The sequence below is a fragment of the Piliocolobus tephrosceles genome, chromosome 6 (genome assembly GCF_002776525.5).
Source record: "Piliocolobus tephrosceles isolate RC106 chromosome 6, ASM277652v3, whole genome shotgun sequence".
NCBI lineage: Eukaryota > Metazoa > Chordata > Mammalia > Primates > Cercopithecidae > Piliocolobus > Piliocolobus tephrosceles.
This window is the reverse complement of record NC_045439.1, coordinates 136,810,091-136,836,816: the sequence shown is the minus strand read 5'-3', so window position 1 is coordinate 136,836,816 and position 26,726 is coordinate 136,810,091. Positions and strand designations below refer to the sequence as shown.

The 26,726-nt window shown below is 42.4% G+C and overlaps 1 protein-coding gene and 1 long non-coding RNA gene across 4 annotated transcripts in view; both read left to right on the top strand.

Moving 5' to 3' along the window:
- Positions 1-5,078, top strand: part of LOC111548378 — a 74,617-nt gene extending 69,539 nt beyond the window's left edge. Inside the window, exon 2 of the long non-coding RNA XR_002733385.1 lies at positions 3,114-5,078. This is a non-coding gene — a long non-coding RNA (uncharacterized LOC111548378). The remainder of the gene's footprint in view (positions 1-3,113) is intronic.
- Positions 1-26,726, top strand: part of SLCO3A1 (solute carrier organic anion transporter family member 3A1) — a 315,736-nt gene that overhangs the window by 139,006 nt on the left and 150,004 nt on the right. The gene's annotated exons all lie outside the window — the stretch shown is intronic.

Below are 26,726 nucleotides of genomic sequence, written 5' to 3'. Positions count from 1 at the left end.
TGAGCACGTCTACTTGAAACCCACCTGCCTTTCCAGATATTTTCTCTAATTTGAACATAGCATGATCAGACCCTTCCTGATGCATTTGCTGTTGCCTAGAATGCCCCCCACTATCCCCCATTCTAGAATATAGCTCTTAAACTCAAATGCCTACAGAAGCGAGGAGAGGAATTTACATATGTGATGCTGGCTGGGAATAGGGTGCAAAATGGCAGCTGACTTTGGCCTCAGTGTTGGGGAGCAGTAGAACCCGTGGGGACAGTGAAGAGCTGGAGAGCTGGTGCAGCAGCAAAGCGGGCACCTCCTACTAAGCACCAGGCCATCCTTGCCATATAGGTGTGTGGGCCCAGGGTTACCAGATTTCTTTATTTTTAAAGAGAATGCAGGGTATGTTTGTTTTTAATTGTCTGATTTTGGCCAAGTGCAATGGCTCACGCCTGTAATCCCAACACTTTGGGAGGCTGATGTCGGAGGGTCATTTGAGCCCAGAAGTTCGAGACCAGCCTGGGTACCATGGTAAGATTCTGTGTCTACAAAAAATTAGGCAGGGTGGTGTGCACCTATGGTCCTAGCTACTCAGGAGGCTGAGGTGGGGCATCACTTGAGCCCAGGAGATCTGCAGTGAGCCATGATGGTGCTACTGCACTCTAATGTGGGCAACAGAGCGAAACCATGTCTCAAAAAAAAAATTGCCCAATTTTATATGTGTTAACAATTGTTGAAATTAAAATCACCTTTTAGGCTAACATTGTGTAGATCATACAAACTATGTCTGTTAGTCCTGTGTGGGCCTCAGCTGCCAGTATACAATCCCTGATTTAGAACATCTGGCTCAGTGCCATCCAGTAGACATATGCAAGACGTTTGAATGATCTAAAGTTTTCTAGTAGCCATGTTTCAAAAGTTAAAAGAGAACAGATAAAATCAAATTTAATATTTTTAATTTAACTCAAGATTTCCCAAATATCATTTCAGTATGTAACCAATAGGAAAAATCACTAATGAGAGATTTCACATTCTGTTTTTGCATGTAAGTCTTTGTGCTTTACACTAAAGGCACATCTCAATTTAGACTAGTCCCATCTGACTAGTGGCTGCTACACTGCACGGCCCAGCTCTGGATGAGGAACAAGAATTAATTACATGCACATATAATGAAGTGGGATTTTATTCATTATGCTTGCGTAGAGCTAGATAAGTTGAATTGAGGGTAATCCAAAGTAGAAGATAGTAAATCTGAGAATGATGAGTCCAAATATGACAAAAAGAAATAGATAGAAAAAAATTGTTGGGATGGCACCAGAGTGATCACTGATAGACTTTCATAAGCCCATCGTGCATGGCTTCCAATAATCCCTTAAGGGACTTTTCTGTCTGGAGCTCTACCCTGTGACACAGGAGTTCACAGTTTAAGTTCTAATTCATACTTCAAGGTTAGCTTCCATTTTGGATTTGTCATGCTGTTGCCCTTCTAAAAGGCAAATGTCAAGGTGAGTGTTTTGTCCATAAGCATATAAACAAAATGAGGATCAAAGAAGCCACTGTAAAATGGGGAGGAGTGTTCTGAATTCATTAACGACTTCATCATTCAATCAAGATTTAACAAATGCACTATATTGGTAATGATGAGCATTTCCACCCAATATTTACTGGCTTTCACTGTACATTCATACTGGGAAGCAGGGTTCTAGAGTTATCAGCTCTGACCTCATGAAGGTTATCACCTCGAGTGACTCCTTTCTTGACCTTGAATACGTGATTTTTGTGTTTCCTTGCTACTGCATCCTTGATATGCTCAAGGATCTGTTGAGGGTTAAAACGGAAAGCCACTGATCTTCTAAACCATGTTAGCATCTCCCCAGAGTAAGAGGTCAACCGTCTGGCATGCAGGATTGTATACACGGATCATTGTGCTCTCACGAGGCCTCTCTATGCCCAGTAACAGTCAAGATGTGGTCATTTATGCTCCCTTGCTACCAGAAGGGACAAGGGAAAGTATGACAGCTTCTCAGGACTGTCAGTCATACCTGTTTAACTCCTGTCTAATGTTCTCTGTGACAACTTTAGCATTTTGGAAGATACACACCATTAGTGCTCTCCAGGAGCCAAGGGTCCCAACTTGGGTGACTTAAGGCAATGGCACAGCTATAATCCTGGGTTGAACTGTCAACATTATTGGAAAGTTCCCATCCTAGGGCTATTGCTGTGGCATTTCCCCATATCTGAACTCTTCTGGCATAGATCTGTTGTGAAAAAAGCTGCCAAGTATGATGATTTTGAGAAACAAGAGTCTAAGGAACCTCGAAGGGAATCCAGGGCCCCTTATAGAGATGGTCATTTGTTAAGTCATTAGGTATGACCTTCCTGGCCTGTGTCTAGACTCACTGGCTTCAGTAAGCAGTCTCCACTTGGTTTCAGCCAGTCTTATCTCCTAAGTACAGCGTTGATTGGGAGAAGAGGAAGCAGAAATTCTGCCTTTATGCAAGAAGGAGCTTGCCCACAATTGTCTTGGGACGCATACTAGTCTTTGTACGAATTGAATGTTTAGTGCAAACATTTCAACCAACACATAAAATTTCAGTTTTCTTTGTTTTGAGCCTTCTGAATTCAGAGGAAGTATTTTACTGATATATTTAGATGAAAGAGAAAGTTACAGAGCACTTTTGGTTTGAGGTTACCACTCCAAACACTTTAAATGAAGATGAAATTTGAGAACTAGTTTATAGAGATAATGACTTAGAGTAGAAATTGAGAGCAAATACTTCCTTCCTTGGAAAATGCTCAGAAAGTGGATAGTAAAACAAAGGAGCACTAAATAGAACTTGGCTGAGATGACGTGGGCATTTCCTCTTTTCATCCACACATCCATTCTTCAGATAAATATTTATTGATTTTATCATGATATTCCAGGCACTTAGAATGCAGGCATAGTTAAGATCCATTTTTGTTTTTAATTTAATAGGCTTGGTCCATGGTAGCCAGCCTGCAAGACTAGCTCCCAATAATCCTCATTTCCTGATATGCATACCCCTGTTTGGTCCCCTTCCATGACGAATAAGGCTGACCTGTATAACCAATAAGATAATATGGAATTAATGATTTGTAACTCCAAGGCTAGATCATAAAAGATGTTGCTGTTTCTACCCTGCTCTCTTGGATCGCTTGCTCTGGAGGGAAGCTGGTCACCATGTTGTGAGAACACCCAAGCAGGCTGTGGAAAGGACCACATGGAGAGCTAAGCCTTCCTGCCAGCAACCAGCCCCGACTTTCCAGCCATGAAAAGAAGCCCCCTTGGAAGCAGATCTTCCAGCTCCAGGCAAGCCTCCAGATGACTGTGGCCCTGGCTGATGTCTTGGTTGCAACTTCATCAGAGACCACAAGCTAGACCCACTTAAATTCCTGACACAAATAAAATTTGTGTGATGTGATAAATGTTTATTGTATTAAGCCTCTGTGTTTTAAGATAATCTATTATGTAGTAATACATAACTAATACATAGTCTTAATATGTGCCAGGCTTTGTTTTAAGGCTTTTGCAAATAATAACCCATGAATCCTCATAACTCTTCAAAGTAGGTACTGTTATTACTCTCATTTTATACATGTGGAAACTGAGGCCCAGAGATTATTTTTACTTTTTAAAATTTTGTCTTTTTTTTTTGATTTTGTAAAAATGTTTTACTTTTAATTTTTATGGATATATAGAGATGTTTAAATTACCAGCCCAAAGTCACAGTTTGTAAAATGTTAAGCTGGAAATTGAATTGAACAGTCTACCCCTTAGTGGAATCTGCTTTTTAAAAAATGAACTAAGCAGCCTGACCAGAGTCCATGCTCACAGTAGCTACGTTGTGTTGTCCTTAAGGAGGATCATGTTTTAGAAAATCGGTTATAAAATCGGGTGATTGATGAAGTGCAGAGTTAAGAGAAGAGTGAACTGCCTTCAGAATCCAGTTCTGTTACCATTCAAGTGGAGGTCTAGGATAAATCACTTGTTGAAGCTTTTGTCCAATCATCTGTAAAACCATTACTTTCCACTTGGCAAGATTTTTGAGGATTAAATGAGATAATGCATGAAAGCCCTCTAGCTTAGGCATCGGTACACCTGAGTTCCCTTCCCGTGCTCTGCACAGCCTGCTCATCACCACCAATGGGGAACTCTGTCCTCTGTAGGGCCCCTGCAGACATGGGCCTTGCCTGGATGCTGCTGCTGTCTAAGCCTAGGAGAGCTGGGCCTGGCATCCCAGCATAGGTACTCACAGCTATCAGAAGGAGACTCCTGTTTGGGACCCTGCCCTCATTCCCAGATAGGAAAAATTCATCTCAGCATCTGCTGGCCTTCATTGTTAGGTTGTAGACTACAGTGAATGATATTCTGTGTTTAGTTACATTATGCACAACACTCTACAGAGTGGGTGGTTTTTAATCCTAACCACTAATTTACAAAATGGAGCGGCTCTCCTGGCTCTGTGAAGTATGTATTGTGGAGCCAGAGGTGATGCTGTTGGGTGTGGGTGGTCATTTACGGGAGAGCAACATAAGCAGAGGAAGGCACGGAGACCTGGGTTCAAATCCCACTGCCAGTGCTATGTAGTGTGAGACTTTGGACAAGTTATTTAACCTTCTTGAGGCTTAGTTTCCTTGCCAGTAAAATACAAATGATGCTGACCTCATTGATTCCTGGTGAGGAACCCATGGAATAATGTGGGGTTCCATGCATCAGTATCATTTCCCTTTCCCTTCATAATGATTCTATTGGATAGCTAGTGTCATAGGAAGCTAATGGTTAGGAGTTCAAACTCACACAAGAATAGATTTTGTTTTGCGGTGGAAACTTAGTGATAACTTTGGACTAAGACAATGTCAAGACATTTTGGCAGACAATCGTAGAGTAGTTATATTCTTGTGAGGTCTGCAGAAGTCCCTAGTGGGAAGAGCAGACACAGCCTTGGATGCTCAGACCTAGCTTGGCTGTGAAACTAGAGCTTTAGTCTTTTTAAGACTGTGTTTCTGACCCTGGAGAAAAAAAGTTATACATACCTTGAAAGATTTTCTTGGGGGAAAAAAAAAACAAAAAACAAAAAACTTGTACATGTCTGTATACACAAGATGGGGGAAAGAAGCAGTTCATAAAGTATAATATGCATTCATGATTAAAAAGAAGAAAAATTACAAAGCAATACTCATAGAAATTTAGACATAGAAGATAACTTCCTTATTCCAATAAAGAATGTCTACAGAAAATTCAAGAACCAAACACATGGTTAATATTGTACTTAATTGTGAACCTTTATATTAGGAATGATTTAAGGATATTCTCTTTTACCTTTTTCGTTTACTATTACACTGGATGTTCTAGCTACTTAATAAGACAGGAAACAAAGTAAGATTAGAAAAGAACAAACAAAATTGCCCATATTTGCAGATAAGATTATCAATGTTAAAAAAGAGATAATTTTAAAACTATTAATATTCAGGTTTAACAGCTACAACATCAATGTACAAAAATCTTAACATTTCTATAGATAAGCAAAAACAAGTGGCAAATGAAAAATGTTTAAGAAAGTGAATATTTGCACTAGTAATCAAAACCATAAGGTATCTAAGGAAAAAATATGACAAAGATCTTTATCAAGAATATTATACAGCTCTATTGAAAAGCATAAAATAAGATATTTAAACAAAGGGTAAAATATACTGTATTCATGGATGGGATGATTCAGTATCATAAAGATATTTTTTTGCCTAAATATACCTGTAATTTCACTTCCATTGCAATAAAAACAAAACAGGGATTTTCATGGGGGTTGGGGACTATATGAGATAACTCTAAAGTTCTTGTGGCAAAGTAGATGACCAAGAATAATTAACATGGTTTCGTGTAAGGGGATCATACAGGAGGGAACTTATCCTGATTGTTATCAGAATTAAAAATTATAGTAATTAATACATGTGATTTGGCACAAGGATATAGAAATAGATGTTATTTGAACTGCCTAATGTGCTCAAAAACCAACATACATATACATATAGGCTGGCTACCATGGACCAAGCCTATTAAATTAAAAACATACATATACAGACAGCTAAATGAGAGCAACAACATTACAATTAACAAGGAAAAATGATTCATTTAATGAATGGTGCTTAAACTATCAGCAAATGAAAGGGACAAAAAGAATCAGATCCCTACTTCATACCACAGTATAAATATATCAGGATGATTAACATCCTGAGTATTAAAAGCCGAAAATTTAAAACATGTAGTGAAAAAATACAAACCCAAAGGGAAACTCTTAATGTAGTCTAACTTGATTACATTAAAATTAAAACCTTAATAAAAGGACACTCTAAACTTAAGTTAAAAGATAAGAGAGGAAGTCCTAGCCAGAGCAATTAGGCAGGAGAAAGAAATAAAAATCTTCCAAATGGAAAAGAAGTCCAACTGTCTCTCTTCACTGATGACGCAATTCTATACCTAGAAAACCCTAAAGGCTGCATCCATCAAAAGGTCCCTGGAGCTGATAAATGGCTTCTGTAAAGTCTCAGGATGCAAAATCAATGTACAAAAATCAGTAACGTTTCTATACACCAGTAACATTCAAACCAAAAGCCAAATCAAGAATGCAATAACATTTACAATAGCCACATCCACACCCACACAAAATACCCAGGAATGCATCTAACCAAGGAGGTGAAAGATCTCTAGAAGGAAAACTACAAAACACTGCTGAAAGATATCATAGTTGACACAAACAAATGGAAAAGCATCCCATGCTTATGAAGTGGAAGAATCAATATTGTTAAAATGGTCATACTGCCAAAAGCAATCTACAGATTCAACACTATTCCTATCAAACTACCAATGTCATTTTTCACAGAAGTAGAAAAACCTATTCTAAAATTTATATGGAACCAATAAAGAGCCTGAATAGCCAAAACAGTCCTAAGCAAAAAGACCGAAGCTGCAGAGCCATCACATTACCTGAATTTATACTATAAAGACCAGTGGAACAGAATAGAGAACCAAGAAATACAGCTATCTGATCTTCAACAAAGTTGACAAAAATAAGCAACGGGTAAAGGACTCCTTATTCAATAAATGGTGCAGGGATAGCTGGTGAGCCATAGGCAGAAGACTGAAACTGGACCCCTACCTTTTACCATATACAAAAATTAACTCAAGATGGATTAAATATTTAAATGCAGAACCTCAAACTATGAGAATCCTAGGGAAAGAAACCTAGGAAACACCACTTGGAATATCAGCCTTGGGAAAAAATTTCTGGCAAAGTCATCAAAAGCAATTGAAACAAAAACAAATTTGATAAGTGAAACATAAACTAAAGAGCTTCTGCACAACAAAAGAAACTATCAATGGAGCAAACAACCAACCTACAGAATGGGAGAAAATATTTTCAAACTGTGCATTCGACAAAAGTCTGTTATCCAAAATTAATAAGAAACGTTAATCAATTCATCAAGCAAAAAACAACCTCATTAAAATGTGGGCAAGGTCAGGTGTGGTGGCTCATGTCTGTAATCCCAGCACTTTGGGAGGCCAAGGCAAGCAGATCACCTGAGGTCAGGGGTTTGAGACCAACGTAGCCCACATGGTGAAACTCCGTCTCTACTAAAAATACAAAAATTAGCTGGATGTGGTGGTGCACCCCTGTAATCCCAGATACTCAGGAGGCTGAGGCATGAGAATCGCTTGACCCAGGGAGGCTGAGGTTGCAGTGAGCCGAGATCGAGCTATTGCATTCTAGCCCGGGTGATAGAGTGAGACTCTGCCTTAAAAAAAAAAAAAAACAAAAAGTGGGCAAAAGACATGAACAGACACTTCTCAAAAGAAGACATACAAGCAACCAACAAACATATGAAAAAATGCTCAGCATCACTAATTGTCAGAGAAATTCAAATCAACCACAATGAGATACCATCTTACACCATTCAAATGGCTGTTACCAAAAGTCAAAAAACAGCAGATGCTGGCAAGGCTATGGAGAAAAGGGAATGCTTATACACTGTTGCTGGGAATGTAAATTAGTTCAGCCACTGTGGAAAGCAGTTTGAAGATTTCTCAAAGAACTTAAGACAGAACTACCATTCAACCCAGCAATCCCATTACTGGTTACATATCGAAAAGAAAATAAATTGCTCTACTAAAAAGACACATGTACGTGTATATTCATTGTAGCACTATTCACAATAGCAAAGACCTGGACTCAGCCTAGGTGCCCATCAGCAGTGGATTAGATAAAGAAAATGTGGTGCATATACATCATGGAATACTGAGCAGCCATTAAAAGGAATGAAGTCATGTCCTTTGTAGCAACATGGATGCAGCTGGAGGCCATTATCCTAAGCAAATTATGCAGGAACAGAAAATCAAATACCACATGTTCTTTTCTTGTAAGTACAAGTTAAACATTGGGTACCCGTAGACATAAAGTAGGTAATAATAGACACTGGGGACTACAATGGGGGTAGGGTGTGGGGAAAAGGATGAAAGGCTGTTGGGTACTATGCTCACCACCTGGGTGATGGGATCATTCATAACCCTAACCTCAGCATCACACAATAGACCTATGTAACAAACATGCACATGTATACCCTGAATCTAAAATAAAAATTGAAATTATTTTAAAAATTAAAAAATAAAAACAAGACACATATAGGTAGAAGATTTCTGCTATACATAACCAACGATTAATATTCAGAATATTTAAGAATTCCTAAAAATTAAAAAAAAGACTATGCCATAGAAAAATGGGTACAAAATAGGAACAGAGAGAAATCAGAGGTGAGGAAACAGAATAGGTAAATGAGTATAAAAAACATGCGCAACCTCACTAGTAGTCAAGAAAGTGCAATTAAAACAATACAAAGACACTTTGGGAGGCCGAGACGGGAAGATCACAAAGTCAGGAGATTGAGACCATCCTGGCTAACATGGTGAAACCCCGTCTCTACTAAAAAAATACAAAAAACTAGCCGGGCGAGGTGGCGGGTGCCTGTAGTCCCAGCTACTTGGGAGGCTGAGGCAGGATGGCGTGAACCCAGGAGGTGGAGCTTGCGGTGAGCTGAGATCCAGCCACTGCACTCCAGCCTGGGCGACAGAGCGAGACTCCGTCTCAAAACAACAACAACAACAACAACACAAAGAGATATTATCCTACACCTCTTAGATTGGGAAGAATTAAAATCTGAGAACACCCAGGGTTGGCAAAAATATAGGGAAGTGAGGATTTTCACACAATGCTGCTAGCCAAGGGTGGTGGTGTGTCTCTGTGGTCCCAGCTACTAGGGAGGCTGAGGCAGGAGGATTGCTTGAGCCTGGGAGTTCAAGGCTGCAGTAAGCTATGATTACTCCACTGCACTCTAGCTGGGAAACAGAGCGAGACCCTGTCTCTGAAAAAAAAAAAAAAATTGTAAGATCGCTTTGGAAAATTAGTGTCATTTTCTATTACAGATCAGCAAATCTACAAGTACAAATATACTCAAGAAAACCATAGATACAGGAGGAAATATAAGAATGTTCACTGGAGCATTGTTTGTAAGAGTTAAAAACTGAGACCAGTCTAAATGTCCATCCGGAACAGAGTAGATTTAAAAAGTATTTGATATGTATAAGATAGAACACTATATGGCAATTAAATGAATGGATTAGATACATTTGAATAACTTAATGTTGAGTCAGATAAAAAGTCTCAGCTAAGTAATATTCCTTTTGTGTAACATTTTTTAAAACCACTAAATGGCACTTTGAATTATTTTTGGACATATATATGATTTTATAATTGTGGGGGTGTGTGTATAGATATACAAAACATGTATATTTACATATATACATTCATATATACACAAGTACACCCCACAGTTATAAAATCATGCCTGTGAAAGACATCTAGAAGTTCCAGAGAACAGTATCCTCTGGGAAGGGAAGGGGGCAAGTTAAATTGAGTTGGAGCGAAAAGGAGGCTTTAGCTCTGTGACTTTTTTTCCTTTTAAAAAAAGAATCTGGGGAGTGACTGCTTAATGAGTATGTGTTTTCTTTGTGGTAATGCAAATGTTTTGGAACTATACACACACACACACACACACACACACACACGTGGTGGTTGTACAAGGTGAATGTATTAAATGCTGTTGAATGCAGAGACAAAAAAAGGAATCAAAATAATAAAAGACCTAAAGGCAATGTCATAGAATTTGTTAAAATTGAGGGTTGATTATGCTAATTAAAGTTGAGGGTCAATTATACTAATTTAATTATTTTCTGTATTTGTGTGTTTAAAAGCCTTTGTTGAAGCAACAACCATCAGCACTTTTGAGATGTACCCAGAGAAACTGTTGGAAATCTGTCTTTTAGCGGAGAACATTCTCTTTAGGTCTGTCCCTGTGTACCGAAAGGTGTTTGTGCATGAGTGCTGGTACTATGCCTGTGTGCACACACACTTGTATTCATCTCATGCTCAGCTGCTGTTGCCTTGGCAACTTGGGATGCTCTGTCTCCTGCTGAGTCTGGGGTAGTTGGAGGGCTTTGCACATTGGCTGTTCATTTCTCTTCGAGCACTGTCATCGAGAGCAAGGCTGATGAGTCTGTCTATCTTTGTCTCTGCCTCCTAAATATGCAATTTACCTTGTCATGAGTATCTTCTAGCTACTCTCCCCAGCTTGCATACATCATTTTCAGCCATTCATTTCTAAGACATAACTGTGAATGCCTAATCAAAAAAGAAAAAAAGGAAAATTTACAACCTTAAACCATTTTCTCTAAATAATAAGCAGTTAAGAACCAGGAAATGCTTTAAGGACCAGGCGGGGGGGAAAAAAAAAAAAAAAGACGAAAGAAAGAAAAGCAAACGTGCTGTATTTGCATTGTCTCTACAGATCCTCTTTTCCAACCACTGGGAATGCCTCAATGGGCAAGACATCCAGCTGTAGGACCTGGCACCAGCACATATTATGGGATGCTGCTTCATTAGTGCTTATGGAATAAATTCCTACCTTTTGGTCACTGTGGTCCTTTAGGAACCTTCTGGCTTGAACCTCCTTGTTCAGACTGGTCTACAGGGTTGAGCATGCCAGTGCCTCCTGCCCCAGCCTCCTGTGCCCACTGGCCTGCTGTTCCATTCTTTCTAGCTGTCACTTGGAGTGCTTGAGCCAGAAACTGATAAGATAAGGTTATCTTATCTTATACTGGTTCAACTAAATACTGGTTCAACTCTGGGTCTCACATGCCCCCCGCCAACCCAGGGAAATTTTTTAGTGGCTTGAGACTGCATGAAAAGATATAAAACAAACGTGCTGTTTATCAACACAGTAGGGTTTCCATTCTTAGAATGTTAAAGTGGTCATGTATTAAGGATATGTAACCCAACCAACCAGCCAGCCAATATTTACTGAGTTCTTACACTTTGCCAGGCATTTTAGAAATGTGAAGACTGAAATCCATAGAAGTTGTGTGAGTTCTTTTTTATTAACTCAGTTGGCACCTTTGCCTAGAGAGGTACCTGCTCAATGCAGGTCCCTCCATCCTGCTTAAAAGGATCATTAGAGCCTCCTCTTTTCACATTGCTCTTCTAAGATCACTACATAGGGAAAACCACGACATAGGGACTTTTGGGTAAGTGCTGAATCCATATTGAGCCCTTAGCTGCTGGAACTGAGGGTCTTAGCCCAGCGAGGATGTGAAGATTTTTAACCTGTAGAGTGGATGTGTGGTTTTCCCGTTTAGCCTCAGTCCAGTTGTACATTCGCAGGGAAAGAAGGCACCTACTTGCTACCACTCCAGATGTTAATTGTCCCTGATAAGCAGCCAAGGCCGTGTTCTAAGGCAGGCAACATCTAGACACAGTCCTTGGCCTGAGATAGCAAGAGGAAGAAACCGTCCAATGGAAACTCACTCTGAAAAGGCCCCTGAACAATGTACTCCTCATTCAGGACCTGTCTGGACACAGCAATGTGTTTTTATCAGTCTGGCAACATTTCTTACAATTCCATAAGGCCCGGGTGATGAAAATAGCATAGTGTGAATGTATTTCGTGCTTTTTCTCTTCTGTTTTAAGAAAAAACTTTATTAACATGGAATGTAGGTGTATTAGTTCCTACTTGTCATTCTGAGAATTTTTCTTCGTATTGACTCCAGCCTTTCCAAACAATTAATTTTATTTGCCTGATGCGCACATAGTGGATTAAGAGTTTTATGGTAAAGATATTCTCCAAAATTGGTACTAGCAGTTGTCTCTCAGGAAGAGCCTGCAGTGGGCAGGAGACTCACTTTTTATTGCATATTCTATAATATTTGAATTAAATTTTCCCAAATGCATCTCTTTTTCAATTAAATAAACTTAATTAAAACATCCTTTCTAGTAGAACACAAGGGGTACCTATGCTGATAATATTACATGCACTGTGCTCAGTGTAGGATCATTTGAATTACCATACCCTAGTTCTTCTACTTAATAGCTGTGTGATGCCGCCAATTACTTCAACATCCCAAGCCTCAATTCTCAAATCTGAACAGTAGAGGTGAGGATGATTGCTTATCTCACAGAGTATTATAAAGGTGAAGTGAGGCAAGGATATCATTCTTCCCTGCATTAAAATTACATTGCCTGCCTCCCCTGTGAACCGTGTATACCTCGATAGTAGGAAATTCATCTTATGTATCTTTACGTGCCCAAGTCCCCCAGCTCTGCTCTGAAACATTCTGACAGGAAGGGACATTCTGTCATATTATTTACTGCTATATCTCCAGTGCCTGGAACAGTGCCTAGCATATTATACGTGCTGTGTAAATGTTTGTCGAGTGCACTTATGTGTGGTAGGAAGTAGTTACTTGATGGTGTTCAGCTTGCTGAAATGACTTACACATGTCCTGTCTCACCCCTAGTGGTTAGTGCTAATAAATGTCTCGGCTTCAGAGAAGATACACTATGGGATATACATTCCTTTTGCTTTTTACTACTTTATTATTTTTTCCATCAGCTGGCCTGTCATGCATTGGCCTCAGCATCTATCAACAGACCTTGTGATTCGGCCTTCCCTTTCCCATCAGAGGATGTCTCATCAGTGGACATCTTGTTAGTGAATACCTCATTATTCTTTCATCAGACCTTCTGTCATTTTCTCAGCTGCGTTGATGAGAAATCCCAGACTTCATGGGAAAGGTCAGGAGTTGGCAAATGAGAGCTAGACAAGATTCAGTAGTGACATGCAGTAGTTGTCCTGGGGGATGAAGGGCTTTCATGAGTGATACAGTGGGTACACACAACAGCTAGTTCCCCATGGAATTCATGGATACAGGGCCAGGATTACATGCACCACCAGCCAGAAGATGACACCAGGTCAGTCTGGCCAAGCTATGGCTCAGATCACACACTTGACAGTAGGTTTGAATGGGGTGGCACTGGGGTAGGCATTGCCTGGCAGTGTTCCCCATCAGTACTGTACAGCTGGGGACCAGCTGCAGAAGGGCTATGCTTACACTGCTCAGCAGCTGTAGCTGTCAGCCTCTATCATGGATTCTGATAATCATCCAGATTAACTGAAATGTGCAAAACAGGTTGGTGCCTCATGGTACATGGTACATGGACCGTCTCAGGCACTGGTTACAGAGGCAGATTCCTGGATCCCACCCAGACCTTCTAGGAGAGGCTCTCTGGGGTAGGGCTTCATAAGTATCAGCTTTAACATGCTCTAGTCTGTGCTAAATCACAGGGACGGTGGAGAGCCATGCTGGACTAGCTGGGAGTCTGGTTTTTGGAGCCGACAGACCTGGGTGGGGTCTAGGCTCTGCCACCTGCTAGCTGTGTGACTGTGGCACGCAGTCCTGCTGAGCCTCTGCATCCTTCTGTACGGTGAAGATCACGATAAAGGTGTCCTCCTCATGGAGTTGTTAGGATTAAGTGAGATAATGTATACAGGGCATCATAGCACAGCATATGGCCTACCACAAGCGGGTAAGAGTATAGCTGGTGAGGCAGTGATGACAATGATGATGACTATCCCTGGAGAGGGGAGTGGTTTTAGTAATTCTGCTCCATGCAGCATTAGAAGAGTAGATGCTTGAGTAGTGTTGAATATATGATGAATTATTGGACATTTTATTGACAAACAGAACAACAAAAACCAAAAATATTAACTCCCTGGATTAGATGTTACCATAGTCTGTGTATCAACAAAATCTCCAAAGTGATTTTGAAGGAAGCTTTGAGTTTGGCAGGGGATAGATGCTGGTGAGTGAGTTGGAGAACTAAAGCAGGTGCATCCCAGAAGCAATAATGGGAGCTTCCTCTCAATTGTCCCTCAAATGCATTAGTCCCAACTAAAATCTGGTGGTTTGTCTAATGTTAAAAACATTCTTTTACTTTTCATCCTGGATGTATCTAAGGCCTGCATTTGAGCTCCTACCTAAAGCAGTTCTGTCTGGCAGAGAGCAGAACAGGACTCCAAGTGTGGTCTATGGCCCTAAGCTCTGAAAGCTTCATCATTTCCTTATGGGGATAATTAAACAACAAAAATCGTTTAAAGCCTCTGAAACTCTTTTATTGAACCCTAATAAACATCAGTGGCTTTATTTGCCACAACTTACTGAAAAGCGGAGCAGTGGTTAAATGAAATGATTATGATTTGCATTGTTTATTTTGAAGGGTCTAATTAAATAATTAGTTCAATCTTCTAGCTGTTTTTAGAAACCATTATTTAGAACCCTACAGAGAGATTTGCTGGGCCCAGGAACTCACTTGGGGAAGTGATTGGCCTTTGAACAATAAGTAGAAAGTCATCAAGGTATCTCTGCCCACCTGGTGTTTGCTTATGGAAACCATCTGCTGGTTAAAGTTCCTGGCTCAGAACAGCCCTAGCCAGGCAATCACAGCCTGCACAGAGGTGCAGGGATGGCCATAGTGTGCCCAAGGGGCTGATCGCTTCAAGAGTGTCTGGAAAGTCGATGGTCTGTCACTGCAATCTTGACATCCTGTGTGGTTCAGTCTGGTTGCAGCTGGACTCATGCTGGGTCTGGCAGCTAGGTGAGAAACTCTACCTTGTTGTTGCTGTCCATGTTTCAAGGCAAGCGTAAGAGTGGCCCCACACAGAGGAAAACACACGTTAGGCTCAAGCACCTGCCTGCACTTTGCTGCTGCTTGTTTAAAGGAGTGCTTCGAAGTGCCAGCTGCCCAGCCTCTGGAGAGTTGCAGAGACAGACCCCTGTCCTGTGGAAAGTTGAGTTTGGATAGCCCTGACCACTGAGGGATGCAGAGCACATCTATGCTAGTTCACTTCTACACAACCTGATAGATTTCTTGATGTTATTCACTGGATAATTCCCTTGTGGCCCAGTCACCTTCCCGTTTGTAAGAATGACCTGTCTATGTGATAGAAAGAACTCAAGCCATGGGATCAAGTGGATGTGAATTCCAATGCTGAACCTGCCACACACTGACTTTGGGACTGAGCGAAAGCGTTTCTGAGACTCAGCCCAGAAACTATCACAGGAGGAATGGAATAGCTAATTGTGCCTAGTGAGGGTTAAAAGCATCTTGTATGTGAAAGGAGCTAGTGCCACACCAGGTGTGCTCAGGCTGTGTCTGTTAGCAGCTGAGTTGCTCTGTTATCTCATGCTTGGGCGTGCTGTTGGGTAATTTGCTAATCTGTGTTTTTATAAAGCCTAGAAAGCAACAATCTGAAAATATTAAAATCAGAGGTTAATTAGGTCTCTCACATAAGCCAGGTTGTGCTGCAGTTGCCTAAAAATTTTGTGTTCTTTCTAACTTCTGCACTTTGAGAAAGAGCAGGGCTTGTTCGCCATCCTGGTTCTAAGAGCAGACGGTCTGCCTGACCAAGAGCTCAGAGGTGACATTAGTTAAAGATCTCTGACATAAGCTACAGCTTCTATGAGCCCCAGATTGACCTTTGTTAGAATGAATGAGTTTTACTGGACTTTGGTACAGCTGCTGAGTTAATCCAAGAGCACAGATGCTTTTTGGTTGGAGGCATATTAGGTCATGAGCTTGCTAGAAGTCAATCTCTGTGAGTCTTTTTCCCACAAATAATGAGTGCTGGGGTTCATGTTGGTGACTATTTTCTGCTTTGATCTGGCATATTTCTGACCGATCCAACCTTTTTTGTGCCCAACACTCCTTGTGTCTTTAAGATGAGCTGAATAAAAAAATCCAGCAGGAAAAAAAAGACAACAATTTCCTATTCATTTAAATGACTGCCTTTATTGTTAAAGACTCAACTCTTTTTCTAAATGAGTTTTCCAGTGCCCCAGAAGACAAAACATAGTGAGTGTAGTAAACAGGGTAGATGTATCTAGTGTAGAGAGAATCATCAGAATTACTAACTGAAGCTCCTTCATTAAGCTACCACTCCAGACCAGAAAGGGAGTTCCCCTCTAGGGAAAGGTCTACTTCAGATGCTTGTTTAAGCCCCCAAATTGATCCTTTAGCAATGTCTCCCTTTATTTGATCTCTGTTTTAGAGAACCAGAGTCCTTTACTTCAGCGAAATAATTCCTAAAGGAAGTAGCAGAAAGGCTCATTAATTGATAGTTTGGGAATTGTGCTGCATCAAATTATATAACCTGGAATGTCATATTATACTGATTAAGCACTCACATGCATTGCACAATAGTTTACATATGACCTAAGCAACATTTCCACTGACACACAGGAGGACTACAATATGTCTGTGGTGTAACATTTAGGACAATATCTTTATATAAATGTTCTCAATTAGATAAAAGTCAGTTTCATGGTAGGTGCTGCTAAGAATAAGGGAGAGAGATTGTTCTCTTAACACCTGTCTAGTTAATGTGGAACTTGGTTGGAGAACCCATAAACACAAAATATTCAGGCGTTGTTCCATAGTGAAAAGACGACAGCTTTCTACCATAGCAGACACTGAGCTTGAGTTGAAGGGACATTGGATGGATATATGGCTGGAGTATTGAGGCTAGAAGTCCTTTCTTACATTGATCAGGGAAGACCACAAGGAAAAGGTCTGGGAGAGAACAAGAGGGGGTGGATGTCAGATGTTGTTTTGGGGGAGAATAGAGGAAGTGGAGTCGCTGAACAGGGATAATGTGGAGGAGGCTTGCCTCATGGTGAGTGGCAGAATGGCTTGGGTTGTATGCACTAGAATGGCCTTGCATAGGAAGGGAGGAGCAAGGGAAGTGGATGATTTAATTGATGCTAAGAATCTCTCACAGATTTTTAGCGGCCTTAGAATCAGTAGACTCTTCTGAAAATTAGAAGAACTGGAGAGGGCTTGGAGGAAGGATAGTAGTATATTTCTTTTTCCTGTTCTGTAAGTTTTGGGGCATCATGCATTAAATTATTGAAATAATCCCCAAATCATAAAATTAGGGTATTTTGAGGTTACCATGAGTACTTTACCCAAGGAAGAGAGATCCAAGCTCTCCTAGTTTATAGGGTAGTACCTCAAAGACTCTTAAGTTTATTTATTTTCTAAATTTTTGGAAGCATCTCTTTTCAGAGGAAAGCCTTTGGAAAGAGCCAGACTGACAGCCTTGAGGACTTGCTGATTTTGAACCTGTGGGTCAAATATCTAGTCTCTGATGGGGACAGAAAGGTTGCCTTTTCTAAAGAGGTCACCTCAGTGAACCAGAGGACCCAATCACAGGTGTCATTGTTTTAATGAACTTGAGAGCAACTCCATACTTGGTCCCTAAATGACTCACTAGCAAAACTGAAAGACCTTTTCTTCTCCCTACAAATATAGACACACCTAACACATAATTCAGATTGCTATATTCCTTGGAATGGCTTCCACTGGGATTGACATGGGTCTGATTTGATCAAAACCTGGACCCAACAAGTGAGACCTCCCTGGAGCTTAGGCTTTATAGTAACAGACTGGGGTTTACATCCCCCTTTCACCTCCAGGTTGTGCAGTGCCCCTAAGGCAAGTCACCTATTCTTTCTGAACTCCAGTTTGCCTTTCTGTAAAAACAGAATAATAACACTTGTTCCGTGTGGATTTTGTGAACATGAAGTAATGTTTATGAAATAACTAGCTGAGTGGCACATTCAATGGTCTAAAAAAAATTGCAGTTAAGATATTTTCATTTTAAATTCCTTGACCTGTGACCTCCTTTCTAAACTGGCATACTACGATAATCTAGATTCATTTTTACAGGCTTTGGAGAGTCAACATTGACACTGAAATCATAAATCAAGCTTAAAATTCTGTGTTCAACTTGGTAGAACATAAGGGTTTTATACACACGCACAGAGATAGGCATCTGTTGTCTTCTCAATGATGTTTTTCAGTGATATTGGCAAATGTGATTATTACACCTAGAAAACAATAATTGGCACCACAATCGTTTATATGATATATGTGAATGTAAAACTGAAACTAAAAGCAAATCCTTTCAAAAAGCAAATCTGCTTTGGATAGCATCAGTCATGGTCAAAAAGGCAGATAAACTCCCTGTCTACCAAGAAGAGCAATATTTCAGCTATAGAAACTCTATTTGAAGAGATTTTATGGATTTCTGATGTGTAAAATGATTTTCTATCATATCATAGATGGACTCATTTGTAGGGAGAATGAAAAATATATTACTTCTGACATCTTCTTTTTAATTGAACTGACATTTGTATACTCTGACATTTCTCTGTGCCAATGTGTTTTTCTACTCAGTGGTCCCAGCCATCATCTGAGTCAAGGTCAAGGGCTTCATGCTATCCCAAATGTTATGCTCTGCCGAGCCATCCCCTGAGTTACAGTTGGGAAGTCTGCAAACCTCTGCCTCACTCACCATCAGAATATTTTCTGGAGGAACAACTCTAGAATTGAAATAAGCAAGAGCCAGTTCTGCTGGGGGCATAGTCCAGGGCACACAGCTCAACTACAAGAGAAAAGATACAAAGTGTCCTGGGCTCCTTCACATCTCTGTCCTTCTGTCACTCAGGAGCCTGGTCAGGTGACTCAGGCTCTGAACAGTACCCTGGGTTAACTCCTGCCAGCCCACTTGGTTTCTGAGCTACAATAGCCAATTTGAGAATGTCTCCAGCACGGCCTGATGCTTGTTGTACAGCCTGTGCAATAAGTAAACCAGGGATTTGTGTGTCAGGAAGACAGGCTTTGACACCAGGGTGCCATTTGGATTTGGCTCTACCACTATGATCTGTGTCATCTTGAGCAGGTCACCGAAGGTCACTAAGTTCCAGTTTCCATCCTACATTTTGAATGACAGTACCCACATCCTTCAAAAGTCTGTCTAAACGGGGTGGTGCATGGACAGAATTTATCTCCTCCTAAAAGCTTCCTTATCGTTAGCTACCATCAGTGTGGAGTTGTAATGAGGACCAAAGGGAAGTAACATGAAGCAATACAAAGCTTGTCCCACAGATGGTTTTTCCTGAAGTCCTTTCTATTTAGTTCAGACGGGCAGGTGATGTGAAATGAGGGATGTGCATTAGAAAGGTGTGCATTCATCCAGTAGAGGCCTTTTCAAAAGCCCTTTGCTCATGGAGAGGGACAGTGGCACAGAGAAGTCTTATGGAGAAGTGCTATGTGGGCTGGACGCCCCCAGGCTTCATTGTGTAGCTCTTCCCTGCAGCTTCACAGCACTCTTGACAGCCCAGAGTAAAGCAAATGGAAGATGGTGGAGCAGGTACCTTGAGCCCCTCTAGGATAAACTACCACATGACACTTAGAATCTTTACTTTTATATCTGCAACACTCAGTGTAGAACCCTGGAAAGTTTTTGTTGAATTATGGGATGCTAGACTGCAGAGCAGATACTCAAGTGATCTCTGTAACCTATTCAGTGTTTCTCTAAAGTGTTTCAAATAACATTACTCTTGGAAGGGGCTCTATTAAAACAACACCAATAAAACATATGGTCTTGATAAAGATCCCTTTTAGAGAATGGTGATGCACATTAACATATTAAAGGCCCTAGGCAGTTCTGTACAAAGAAACCAGTTTAAATGCATTCAACCCAGCATTTCTCAGCTTCATTTGGTCTAGGAAACCTTTTTCACTTCTTCCTAGGACACTTATTAACAGCTCATGCATAATGGAAACCATCCATCAATGGCATATTGATTGGTATTAGCATATAATAAATCCTTGTGCATTTTTATGTAATTATTAGACTTCTATGTAGGCATTTGCTTCCTGGTACAATGCCATTGTCCTTACCTGTCTGCAAAACAAAATTCATTTAAATTTTTCTCCTATAACTCTGTTGTTGGTGTCAGTGGAGATCAAATGTTCGGCTGGACTTGCTTTTTATGAGCCCTGTTGATCTTTCTGCATGATGACCTCTCTGCCGCATTAAGCCCCAAGCCCAGTAATAAATGATGGACTGAGACTCACTGGGCAGTCTTAGGGGACCCTGATTGTTTAAACAACTATCTCTAAGATCCAGTCAACTTTGTTCTGAAAAAATATCTGGAATGCCCCCTACTCCTCACCATCTCCATCACCAGCTGGCTGCTCCAGCCCAAGCCATAATTGTGTCTTACATGGATCTTCACAGTAGCCATCTAAACAGACTGTTTCCAGCACAGCAGCCAGTGTGATCCTGCTAAAACCCAAGTCAGATCAAGTCTGTCCAATGCCTGGAAAATGTCAGAATCCTCACAATAGCCTTCAAGGCTCTACATGACCAGGGCCCCTGCCACACTCCTCTTTACTCACTGGCTATAAAAACCCCAGATGTCTTGGTCTTCTGAAATGCTTCAGGCAGGGTCCTATCTCATGACCATTGCATTTCTTCTCCTTTCTACCTGGGACGCTTTCTCTCAGATATCCAAATGGCTCTCTTCCTCACTTATTTCCCACATCTGTCAGACGCCATCTTACCTTATGTCATGATCAAATCAGGGTAATTAGCATTTGTCATTTCTTTGTTATGGGAACATACAAAATCCTCTTTTCATGCTATTTTGAGATTACAATGCCTTATTGTTGATTGTAGTCACCTTACTGTCACATGTATGGAAATATCACATTGTACTCCATAAATATGTACAACAATTATATATTAGTTTTTAAAAAGATAAAAATTTAAACACATGCTTCTTAAAAAACATTCCATCTTACCAGAGAGGCTTACCTGGGTCACCCTATGTAAAATGCAAGTGTCCCCCACTTCCTTGACAGTTACTCACTCTCTCATTCCTTGCTTTTTTACCCCCTTGGTGCCATCAGTGCCTGCCCCGTGATGTATTTATATTGTTATTTACTGACTCACCTTCTCAAAGGAATATTAGCTGTGCTGGGGCGAGGGCTCAGCTTTGCCAGGGGCAGCATCCCTAGCTCCTAGCGTGGTGCTTGGCCTGCAGTCAGAGTCCAGGCTCTGACCATTGAATGGATGAGTAAAACAGCAGTGGCTAACAGCCTTCTAGTGACGTGACCAGAGCGAGTTATATGTAAGAGGTTGTGAACATCAGGGAACCTCTCAATTTGCTGTGTTATTTGGAATGGCTCAGCCTGGCAGCTGTCCCCAGGGTCATAGACTGCTGCTTCTGAGTAAACTTGTCACAGCTGAAGTTGAGAGCCAGCGAATCACCAGCATGATTAGGGTTTCCTTCTAGGCCTGTATTTTCAATTCCAGTCATAATTTATTGCTATTATGGGCACAAACTATACTTGCCGTGGGCTTTGCAAACACAGGAAATGAGCCAGCATTTAAACACTACTCAGAAAAAGGGGCCTAATGGCTAAAAAGCAGTAGGGGAATGCAAACCTGCCCTCTCCTCCTTCCTGGTCACAAAAAACCCACCTCTTCCTCCTCCACTTGTCCACTAAAACACTTCCCTTTAAAAATCAAATTAACAACATTTATTGCTTACACAACATTTACTGGGTGCCTAGTCTGCCAGGCTACATGGTGGAAGTGGTGAGGGAAAAGCGGCCCTTTGAGGATATTGTCCTAGAAGGATGGGAGGTTTTCAGGCTCCAAGCATTCTGGGAATTCAGCATCATGGCTTGGTGAGGAGACAGACTAGGCATTGAGGGAGGTGGAGGAGAAAGGTAAGAAGGATCAGGCCTGGACCTGATGTGGAGGGAACTGAGCTGTGAGTGTAAGTCCTTCCTAAGGGGAAAAGCTCCACTGTTTTGGTTTGCAGTCCCCCAAAAGGCTGATGCATTCTGTCTTGGTGTCATGGCTAAGTTTAAGGCATGGCTTTCAGAAGGCTTGGACAGCAGAGAAATACCGGGAAGCAGGTGAGCCACCATTTCTAGTTCCAGGTGGGAGAGCTCTTTGGAGTGATGTCTTACTGATGAGCAAGGTCCATCCTTGGGGGCTTGGACGTGCAAGAGCTAGGCATGGGAGTAAGCACCTTGGCACATTTAATGCCAGGAGCTTTCCACAGGTCCTGTTGGCAGGTGTATTAGTCCATTTTCACACTGCTGTGAAGATACTATGTGAGACTGGGTAATTTATAAAGGAAAGAGGTTTAATTGACTCACAGTTCCACATGGCTGGGGAGGCTTCAGGAAACTTGCAGTTGTGTCAGAAGGCAAAGAATAAGCAAGTACCTTCTTCACAAGGCAGCAGAAAGAGAGAAAAGCCCAGGGGAAACTGCCACTTCTAAACCATGAGATCTCGTGAGAACTCCCCTCACTATCACGAGAACAGCACGGGGGAAACCGCCCCCGTGATCCAGTCACCTCCTACCCAGGTCTCTCCCTTGACACAGCCAAGGATTACATTTCGAGATGATATTTGGGTGAAGACACAGCCAAACCTTATTGGGTTCAGGACAGCTTTCACTCCCAAGGGAGAGGCAGAACACTAAGCAAGCAAGAAGATTGCCAGAACCTAGAGTTTACACATGGCAGTGAGGGTGGGGTGTGAACAGGCTGCTAAGGGTAACTGTTGGGGGCATTGCCCAAGCATTACTGGTGATAAGACTGGTCCAGTCCCTGCTTGCTTGTGGGGCCCAGGCTCTGACCCCATTTACTCAATCAGGAAGGCCTGAGCTTATAAGGACATGGCTTCAGAAACAGGGGCCAAGTAGAACTGGTGAAGACAGGAGCAGATAGCTGGAAAAATAAGACATAAGAAAAATATGAAATGGAAATTTAAGATAAGGTACAAATGATTTGGTCCATGAATGATTACCAAATGAATTGCAGAGACACTCCTCAGAGGATTAAAGAGTGGACAGAAATGATTTCAGGATCGGGCACTCCAAGGAGGAGATGAAATTTCTGCTAGACGTTATAGTGTTTTATCAAACCCCAAGAAGAGAGTTAGACATTCTGGGCAGGAAGATGATGTGGAAAAGGCCCGAGGATGTAAGGCTGGGAGATAGCAAACCAGGTCTTGATGTTGCAGATTTGTTGTGTGTGTGTGTATACATAGTATTTGATATAAACTAATGTATATTAAACATTTTTGTTGTAGAGAGATCTCACTGTGTTTCCTAGGTTGGTCTTGAACTCCTGGCCTCAAACAATCCCCCAACTCAGCTGGGATTACAGACATGAGCCACTGTGCCTGGCCTGAAGAAGGCTTTGAAGGCTAAAGGAAGGAAGCTGGTCCTGATCCCTTGGGATCTAGGCAGTGGCAATCTCTATGGCCCTTGTAAGTTGACATGGAGGTAGTGCGCAGCACAGGACAAAGAGATGGGAAGCAGACAGACTAGTGTGAAAGACTATTGCATGACTTAAAGAATGAGTTAATAAGGGGCTGAACCAGGATACTGACTGTGAAATGGAGGAGAGAAAATGAGTTCCAGAGTTATCAAAGCCAGAGTGGATGGGATATGAGGAAAAAGACCACAAAGACAGAGGGAGTGAGTGACAGATGGTCACAGTCATAAAAGGAGGAGGAGGGAAAGATTGGGGGAGGATGGAAGATGAACTTCGGGCCTGTGGATTTGAGGTGGCAATGAGAATCCAAATGCTTACATCTCAAAGTGAGTTATGTGGGGTTAAGATAAAGACTAGGGCTTGATCGCACATTTGAAAATTTTCTCTGTAGTATGGATCTCTCTAGAAGTCACAAGGGAGACCACTTCCTTCAAAGAGAGGAGAATAAAAGGGTACAGAGGATCAGCTGCTCAACACCCACTTTTGATGGGCTGAAGAAGGAAAGTGAACAGATAAAGGAGGACTCCAAGGTTAAGAGGCACCATGAAAAGCGACTAGATACCGTTTGCAAAGGAGAAAGAGCCGAAAGAAGACATCAAACATTAGCAGCTTCAGCTGCTGCAGAGAGATTAGGGAGAATGAGGTTAAGATCTGGTTACTGGAACTGATCCCTCAAAGGTGCAGATGATCTTTAAGAATGTTGTTTCCATAGAGTTGGAGGAGCTGGGATTGAGGGGGTAGGGAAAGAGCAGGTGGCATTGAAAACATCTAAGTAGCAAAAGGAAGCAGGGATCCTTATATAAACTTAAAAAGCTGTGAGTGAAACCAAATTATGTTCCCTGACAGGAAAGGACCTAGTGTTGAACACATGGGAAAGAGAAGAGGCGGTGTGTGAAGCATGTTCTGAAAAGGAAGGGAAGAGCTGGACACAATGGCGCTCCCCTTCCGAAATCCAGGGGTGGAAGAAAATGAGTGTAGAGGTAGATATTTAGGGGAACAGAGGACTGGAGCAGGGTTGCTTACACAAAATAGCCACTGTTCCTAGGGACGTTCAATGACAGGGTGATGGCTGTGGGTGGTAGGGGAGGGTGGGAGAAGGCATGTGTGAACATTTAGGGAGGAGAAATTCTGGAATGATTCTTGTGGAGGATTGACTCAGGAGTTCACAGGGATGAGTGAAAAGGGATGGTGAAGTCACCAGGGGCACATGACACCTCCCAGAATGCTCGGACAGTCAGGGATCATGTTTGGGTGGTGGGGGTTGGTCCGCAGACCAGGGTGGAGGCTTGGAGCCATAGGCAGAGGTGAGTGAGACAGGGGCCCATCACACTAGCAGAAATGGAAGGGCAGGAGGCTCCGAACAGTTGGAGGTTTGGAGAGGTCGGAGGGAAGCTTCTTGATGAAGCAGGCAAGCTGCTGATAAGTGGAGGAGGATGGGTGGGAGGTGCCGGGGATGAGATCACAGAGATGGAACAGAGAAGGTGATGACGTCGTTCAGGGCTGGGCTGTGGCTGATGTGTACCCGAGTGCAAGGGACTGAGATGGACGGGCTGAAGAAGACAGACGTGAGGCCAGGCCTTGGGGCGGTGTGCAGGGCAGGCATAGCTGGAGGGGAACTGGGTAAGCGTCAGGGACTTAGGTTTTAACAACCCTGCGGCTAAGTCTTAGTGTGGCCTTGGCCAAGTCACTTGGGTTTCCCTGGTGAGGGGCTGCTGTCAGCACCATTCTTGCATTACTGTGCACAGTAGTCCTCGAGGGCCAGCAGGGGCCCTGGTGATGTGCAGAGCAGTGACCCTGGGTGCTTCAGCCTCACATGGCCACACCTCCACAGAACACAGTCTCCCCTCTCTCCTAACCAATGTTACGTCCATGTCCCCACCGGCGTCTCTCATGGCGTCAGAAGTGGCAGCAGGCAGCTCTCACCTTGTGACGCTGCCACTTCTCTTCCACAGGGATTGGAAGCTCTGAATTTCACAGCCAGGTTTTATTCAGTCCGCTCACCAGCCTCCTGGCAGCCTGACCTCAGCTCTGGCAGATAAGGTGGGGCTGCTGTGGTAAGGAGAAGTGAGGCAGGAGGGAGGACTGGCATCTGTTGGGCCACCAGGAGTGGGGAGCCTGTGTCACCTGTTGGCTGCATCTGACTGGGTGAACATGGCGTCGGAGGGGATCCTGGGGTAGGTTGGAGTGCAGAGATGCCCCCCAGTGCCTTCCCCATTTCAGTCGCCCTCCCAGTCTGTGAACCTAAGAACCTGGCCACTGTGGCTGCCAGGTGCAAGCTGGGTGACCCTCAGTTACAATAATGTGACTGCAGCATCTGGTGCCACTGCCATCACTCCCCTGGAGCTGGGCCTGGTGCCATATGGGGACTTTTTTTCCCCCAGGAGGTTATTTTTACAGTGCTCCAGCTGAACTGTTGCTGTGAACTCTTATGTCTTAACTAGGAGTGTGTGCGTCATTAACGAGGCAGGTGTGAGCGTCCTGGGAGGGGCTGATGCGGTTCCTAATGGCAGCATGTGTGGGCTGGCCAGTTGTTGCCTTCAGCCTGCCAAGGTGACTTTGCTCATTGCCTCTCACTTGTGCAGGCAGAGATTGTGTGTGAGATTCAGGGTGCTCTGGAGTCCAACTGTCTGCCTGACTCTTGGCTCTACCACTTACCAGCTTGTGACCCTGGGCAACCTATGTATTATGTTTGATGTGTTTCTCAAAGCCTCAGTTTGCTCATCTGTGACTTGAGGTGGTGAGAGCACTGATTTCATGAAAGTCATGGGGAAATCAAATCAGGTAAAGGCAAAGCATGTAGCTCTTCAATGCTAAGTGTTCAGTAAATGTTACTTCCTTCCCCTTCACCCCCAGAGGCTTCTTCCTATTTATAAGCTTCATTAATCACTGCCATGGCCAAGTCGTGCCCTAGGCCCAGGTGAGCTGGTGGTGTTTAAGGTACGACACATGCTAGAAGCACTCTTTGTACAGCAGGAAACTTGAACTGCATCTTGAGGGATGATAAGAGTTTGCTGGGCAGAAATCTGGGGGTATGGGGAATGATTGTCCTATGACAGAACCCTCCTCTTGAAGCCTATCTAATTTCTAGATTTTAGCTGATCACTGAGTTTCATGGGCAGGCAGGAAAGGGAG